We start from the raw sequence: 8,124 nt of genomic DNA, 5'->3' as shown, positions 1-8,124 counted from the left end.
GAGAGAAGCATGCAAAGTGGGAGAACTCATGAAGAAAATGAAGGAACCGTAAAATTGTCAAGCCTGACCTCTTCGCACTCAAACGACCATAACTTGAGCTACAGAGGTCTAAATGAGGCAGTTTTAGTTGCGTTGGAAATCTAACATCCAGGGCTTCGAAATGATATAAAATTTGCTATATGTTGCTTCATGTATAGGGGCGCGCACGTGCCATCTACGTGTGCGTGTCGATGCTGCTCGTGGCCCATTAAAGTGAAATCGCCCCCAGCGATTTCTGAAGCACTTTGGGCCCAACCCAACTCATTTCTGATGCTATTTTATGTAGAATTCAAGCTTGGGCCAGGGGGGAGCAATTGTTTAGTAGTATAGCATCATGTAGGTTAATTTCTAGAGAGAGAAGCTCTCTCTTCTCTCTAAAATTAGGTTAGGTTAATCCATCTTAGATCAAGGCTTAATTCCATATTCTCATATTATTTCCTTTACAATTTCTTGTTCTACTACTCTATTCTTCTTAGTTCTCTTGTTAATTTTGCTTTTATGTCTCTTTTATGTTTATGAATGCTCATGTTGAATTTGTTTACATTTAATGAAATTTATGTTTGATGTTCTTTTAATTGTTGATTTGAGTTGTGGATTTACTTTTCTTGCAATTGGTAGTTGGTAGTTTTATTATTCTTGCACTTTTACCTTGCTTTCCATTTGTACCCACCAAGTGTTTGACAGAATGCTTGGTTGGTCTTTAGAGTAGATTTTGAGCATCCTTGGCTTGGAAAGAGTAATTAGGCAATCTTGAGTCATGAAAACCCAACTGATGTTGGTGATCTAGAGTTGTTAGTTAATATTATCTCAATTGACTCTAATCTTCGCTAATCCAATTAGTGAGTTGATTAGGACATTTGGATTGAGATTAACTAGTCTTGTTTGACTTTCTCTCATGGAAGATAACTTATACCTTCTTCCAATGTTGGAGATGACGAAATAAGATAAATTCTTGTTAATTATTGTGATATAATTGATTAATCTTGTTTGACATTTTTCCTATGTGAAGATAACATGATACTTTCTTCCATTTGTTGGAGTTGACTAAATAAGATGAATTAATCATTATATGACTAGGATAGAAAGACTATGATCTCAATTCTTGCCATGAATGTCTCTCCTTATTACTTGCTTTCTTTAGTTATTTGCTTGATTTATTCTCTTGTCATTTAATTTTTCCTGCCATTTAGTTCCTTGCCCTCTTATCAATCAAAACCCCCCTTACATCCTTCATAGCCAATAATCATACACCTCATTGTAATTCCTTGTAAGACGACCCAGAGCCTAAATACTTCGGTTATTTTTGATGTGGGAATTGTTTGTTAGTTTTTAGCTATGCTTACAACGAAGTTCTTATTCTTTCTATAAGAAGAAAATCTAGACCATCACAACAATTCGCTCATCACTACATCCAAATCTAATTAGTTCAAATACTTATTGATGACAAGTCATCTTATGCTAGTTTCACAAGCATTTTTCATTTGTTTCATTAGGTTTTATGCACTTTCTTGCACAATAAGTAAGTGATTGGAGTAGAATTTTATGTTTATTTTGATTCAATCAAACATCATTTATTTTATACAAAATCATGAGATTTATGCAAGAATTAGGTGGTTAATATGCTTGATGCAAATTCTTATGATTTTGGTGAGACTTTGATGGCATGTTTGATTGATGATAGGAGAAAAGATGATGAAAAGAAAAAGAAAAAAATGAGGTGCAGGTGAACGCTACGTTCACCAGTGACGGTTGGCGCAAACACGTACATGATGCTGAGGCATAGAAGTGGTGATTTACCATCCACGCACACGCGCAAAGGACGCGCACGCGTGAGGAGTGTTCATGGCGCGAACGTAGCATTCAGTTAATGAATGCTGCCAAGGGATGCGCACGCGTGAGGATGGTGTGCAGGCATGGCTGAGTCTGAAGACAACGACAACACGCACGCGTATATGACGCACACGTGTCGATGTGAAAAAAATACAAGGGGTCGCACGGGCGCGAAGCGCGCGTACGCATTGGTGAATGAACGCTGGGCTCAGTTTGAAAACGCTCCGTTCTCCTGGAAGCTGCAACTATCTTGACCCACTGCAACATAGGCCAAAAAGACCACTCCAAGTACTTGATGACTGAATTAGAAAGTGTATAAATAGGAGAAAATTTGATTTTATTAGTACTTTACTTTTTACCTTTGGACTCTTTTCATATTTTTCCTTTAAATAGGATTTTCCTTTTAGGATGTTTCGGGGAGCTTTTCTTTTAGGAATTGGGTAGAATTGGAGATCTCAGTTAGTTTGCTTTCTATTTTCCTTTTGTCCTTCATTTTCTACACTTTCTTTTCTGTTTCGTTGGTACTGGAGCTTTCTTTAATTTTTCTTCCTGTTTTTAGAATTTTAGAATTGGAGATCGGATCTGAGTTTTCTTTTCTGTCTTGCTTGCTCTGCAACTTTTCTTTCTATTTTTTTTCTTATTCTGCAATTTCACTTTCCTGTTTTAGAATTCTAAATTGGATCTGAGGTTTATTTCTAGTTTTCATCTTCTACATTTTCTTTTCTATTTTGGTACTTGAGTATTGATGAATCACTTTCTTTAAATTTTCTTCATCACAGATCTCTCTGATTCACTACAGTTACATTGTTACATTCTCTTTTGACATCCCAGCACCCAATTCCCTCTATTATTCATGCAATTTAAGTTTCTTAGCAATTTAGATTCTGCAATTTAAATTTCTTGCACTTTAAGTTTCAGTTATTTACCTTTCTTGAATTTAAGTTTCAGCTCTTTTAATTTCTTGCATTTTAAGTTTCTTCAATTTACTTCTTCTCCACTTTAAGATTCTGCAAATTTTCATTCTGCACTCTAGTTTACTTGCAATTTATTTTCTGTTGATCAAATTTCACCCCTAATCAAATATTCACTTAACTAAATTCATCACCATACTAAAGTTGCTCAATCTATCAATCTCTGTTGGATCGACCTCACTCTCGTGAGTTATTACTACTTGATGCGACCCGGTATACTTGCCGGTGAGTTTGTGTGGAATTGATTTTCCCTCATCAAGTTTTTGGCGCCGTTGCTGGGGATTGATTTAGATTGACAATGATTAAGTAGGTGATAATCTAGATTAAGCATATTTCTTTATTTTTGTTAAGTATACTAACTGTTTGAGATTTTTTTTAAGCTAACCTTAACCTCACTTTAGTAGTAGAGTGCTTTGTTTTTGGTTTCTGGTTTTGTTTGTGTTGTATGCCAGGAGGAAGAAGAGGTGAATATACCTCCTTTGATTTTGAGCCAGAGAAAACATTTTTGAGATTGAGGAGAGAAGCAAGAGGGAAAGGTGTTATTGGAGAAGAAGAATCAGAAGATGAAGACCAAGAGATGGAGGGAAATATCCCTAATCCACCAGAGGAAGTGGCCAACAACAATGGCCTACCTCAAAGGAGAGTTCTAGCCTCTTACACCTTCCCCAATCCAAGACACTGTGGGAGCAGTGCACTCACTCCCAATGTTCATGGAAATAACTTTGAGTTGAAGCCTCAACTTATTACTCTGGTGCAAAACAATTGTTCCTATGGAGGAGATCCACTTGAAGATCTAAACCAACACTTATCCATCTTCTTGAGGATTTGTGAAATTGTCAAAACAAACGGTGTGCATCCAAACATCTACAAGCTACTGCTGTTTCCATTCTCCTTGAGGGATAAAGCTTCTCAATGGCTAGAGACATTCCCCAAATAAAGCATCAACAATTGGGAAGATCTAGTGAACAAATTCCTAGCCAAATTCTACCCACCTCAGAAGATTATTAGATGGAAGATAGAAGTGCAACCTTTTACTCAAATGGATAGAGAATCACTCCACGATGCTTGGGAAAGATACAAGGCCCTGATCAGGGAGTGTCCACCAGAGAAAATCTCATAGACACTGTGACCAACAACCAATACTTCTATGGTCATTAAAGGCAATGCTAACCAGCTCAAAGGAAGGGTGTGTTGGAGCTGAAAGGTGTGGATACTATCTTGGCATAGAACAAAGTGATGCACCAACAAATCCAGCAGCAAATGGAGATGATGGCTAAGAGGATTGATGGTCTTCAAATAGCAGCAGTGAGCACTACAAATCAATCATCAGCTGGATGGGGGCAGAACGAATAAATCTATGAAGAGCAGCAGCCAGAACAAGTTAACTATATGCAAAACCAAGGTGCTGGACATAATGAATTTCATGGAGAAACCTACAACTCCTCTTGGAGGAACCATCCCAATCTAAGGTGGGGAGACAACTAGAACCAAAATTCATGGCAAAGGAACTCCAACCAAAACAACTCCCACAACATAAACCACCAGAATCATCAGCAAACTAACCAAAATCCATAAAGAAAACCACAAAATAAATACCCCAGTTCTAACTTCTATCCACCCCACAACCCATCAACTAACCAAAACAATTTTCACCAACCATTTTCATCCCACACTCAGCCACAACCACCCCAAGAATCCCAGAGAATCTCCAATTTCGAGATGATGATGGAGAAGATGATGAAGCATCAAGAGTTAAATAACAAGAACCATGAAGCTTCACTGAGAAACCTGAAAAGCAAAATAGGCCAATTGTCCAAACAGCCAGAAAGACCAACTAACACTTTCCCAAGTGATACCATTCTGAATCCCAAAGAAGAATGTAAAGCAATTCAACTCAGGAGTGGAAGAACATTGGAGGATGACCAGGTTGGCAGTAAGAAAGAAGTGGCAATTGAAGAGAAGAACCAAGAAAAACTCAAGAAAGAAGGATGAAGAGCCACAAGCTTCAAAGAAGGGAAAGCAAGTCATGGAGGAGTATTCACAAGAATAGAGGAAGGAAATGAAGCCTTACACTCCTCATCTGCCATACCCTCAGAAATTGTAAAGAGAGCTCAAGGATCAACAATTTCCCAAGTTTCTATAGGTTTTCGAGAAGCTAGAAATCAACATTCCCTCTTGCTGAAGCATTGGAACAAATGCCCTTGTATGCTAAGTTCCTCAAGGAACTCATTACAAGAAGAGAAGCTGGAATGAAAAGGAGATAGTGGTCTTAACCCAAGAGTGCAGTGTAGTAATCCAGAAAGGCCTCCCACCAAAACTCAAAGATCCTGGGAGTTTTTTTCTGCCTTGCACTATTGGAAATATGTCCATTGATAAGGCATTGTGTGATTTAGGATCAAGTATTAATCTAATGCCTTTATCTATGATGAGAAAATTGTCTATAGAAGAGGTGAAGCCTATAAGGATGACCTTGCAACTTGCTGATAGATCAATGGTAGTCCCTAATGGAGTGGTTGAGAATTTCTTAGTCAAGGTGGGTAAGTTCATATTTCCAACGGACTTTGTGATCTTAGATTTAGATGAAGAGGGAGGCGATTCTATCATATTAGGAAGGCTTTTTCTAGCCACAGCAAGGGCTATCATTGATGTGGAGAAAGGAAAACTGACTTTGAGAGAACATGATGAGCAGATCACTCTAAATGTCTTTAAGAAAATGTACCATACTACTGAAGAGAGAGGCTACATGAGAGTTGAAGAGGAAGACTTGAACTGGAAGGAAAAACCCAAGGAAGCACTCATCAGCTCACCTTTGAAGCAAAAGACAAACAGTGGAGAAGAACAAAAGGGTAATGAAGGTGAGAAGGCTGAAAAAGGGTTGCAACCAGAGGCTATAAGATTAATCATTGAGAAGAAAACTCCCAACATAAACCTGCTGCCAAAAGGAAGGGTCATCGAAAGAAGGAAAGAAGAGCAAGAAGAAGGTTCTAAAAGGGTAGAAAAACAAGAATATACCAACTGACGGATTCTCAGAAGGAGTGATGCGTGGCAGAAGTTAACCAATTTAGAGATTTCAATTAAGAGGACAGCGTTACACGTATAGCTCTTAACCGGCTAAGATCTGCCTCACCAATTTAAAAAGGGTTGTCACAAATTTTAGAAATAAAATATTGGGAGTATTGATGCACGAAATTGTGATCTCCAGGCTCGAACAAATCCTGGTAATGGCTCCAAAGCTTGGTGCTCTGATCTTAATTCATGATTGTCACAACTTCGATACAACTAACCAGCAAGTGCACTGGGTCGTCAAAGTAATACCTTACGTGAGTGCACGTGCAGAGGCCATTTGTGGAGTTGAACGCCAGTTTTTGTGCCAGTTTGGGCGTTCAACTCTGGTTTTGGATCCTTTTCTGGCGCTGGACGCTAGATTTGGGTAGAAAGCTGGCGTTGAACGCCAGTTTACGTCGTCAATTCTTAGCCAAAGTATGGACTATTATATATTGCTGGAAAGCCCTGGATGTGTACTTTCCAACGCAATTGGAAGAGCTCCATTTCGAGTTCTGTAGCTCCAGAAAATCCACTTTGAGTGCAGGGAGGTCAGAATCCAACAGCATCAGCAGTCCTTTTTCAACCTCTGAATCTGATTTCTGCTCAAGTCCCTCAATTTCAGCCAGAAAATACCTGAAATCATAGAAAAACACAAAAACTCATAGTAAAGTCTAAAAATGTGAATTTAACACAAAATCACGTTTGAGTGTAGTTTAATGGATCATTATCCTTTTTGGATCAATTATGTCACTCTACTCTTCAAGCAAGCAAGGCCCATCAACAATACCAAATCAAGGCCACAAGAATCATCTAGAATAGTTTATTTTCATTTGATTGTAATTTGCTTTGAATTTCATTTTCATTTTGTAATTTAGGGAGCCTATTTAAAAGGCCTTAGTTTCTGCATTTGAAACAGAGGGGGGATTGAAGGGGAATCCAGCCCCTGAGGGGGAGAACTTTGGATCATTTTCTTTTAGTTTTGTAATTGAATTCAGAGCTATGACTCACTAAACCCCTTTCATTGGGTTAGGGAGCTCTATTGTAATTCAATGAATCAATAATAGTTTATCTTCTTCTTCAATCTTTTCTCTTGAATTTTGTTAGAAAGCTTCTCGTTCTAATTCCATTGGGTAGTTGTCTTGGGAAAGAAACTACCCATAATTGGAATCCTTCGGAACCTTGGGAAAGGAATGGAGGATTCATGCTAGAGAAGCTTTCTCACAGTGAATTGGATTGGGGTTTGGATGGATATTGTGACATGTAATCCTACCAAATTGTGGTTCATGAAACTGTGTGGTATAATCAGTCATCGAGCATCATCTCTTCTTATGAACATTTAAACCAAGGGATTGGGAATTTGTTTGTTTTTAGAGAGAATTGGTGAGCCAAGGGATTGGGATCCAATCATATAAGATTGCCAAGCAAAATTTAATGAACGCATTGGTTGAGGAAGAGATATACATGTTTTGATTCGGAGATCTCAATATCTCCTATAACCCAATGAATTCCCCATTCCTGATTTCCACTTTCTCTTTACATTCCGCAACTCAATTCTTGCAATCACCCCCATTCCCTTTTAATTTCAGCAATTTACATTCTGCTCTTTAATTCATGCAATTTAAGATTCCGCCATTTCAATTTCTTGTCATTTACTTTTCCCGCCAATTTTACATTCCGCAATTCTCATCTAAATCTTGATTCCGCTCAACTAGAACACACTTCTAATCTGAATTGCTCACTCAACCAATCCTTGTGGGATTCGACCTCACTCTATTGTGAGTTTTTACTTGACGATAACCGGTGCACTTGCCGGAAGGAATTTTGCCGATCGTGCAATTTCCTAAATCGAAGCATAACAAGTTTATGCGCATCAAACACAACTGTGAGGATGGCAGAGATGTGAAATAAGATGTTAGGATATGAATGAATAAATAGAATGAGATGGGGGAGGGATAATTTTCGAAAATTATTTTGAAAAAGAGTTAGTGATTTTTGAAAAATGGTTTTTGAAAAATGTGTTAGTAATTTTCGAAAATTAAGATTTAAAAATTAAAATAATTAATAAATTAAAAAGAAATTTTGAAAAAGAGGGGAGATATTTCCGAAAAATGAGAGAGAGAGAGTTAGTTAGGTGGTTTTGAAAAAGATAAGAAACAAACAAAAAGTTAGTTAGTTAGTTGAAACAAATTTTTAAGAAGATAAGAAGTTAGGAAGTTAGAAAAGATATTTTGAAAAGATA

The sequence above is a fragment of the Arachis ipaensis genome, chromosome B08 (genome assembly GCF_000816755.2).
Source record: "Arachis ipaensis cultivar K30076 chromosome B08, Araip1.1, whole genome shotgun sequence".
In the NCBI taxonomy this organism is placed as follows: Eukaryota; Viridiplantae; Streptophyta; class Magnoliopsida; order Fabales; family Fabaceae; genus Arachis; species Arachis ipaensis.
Note: the sequence above shows the minus strand (reverse complement) of the source record.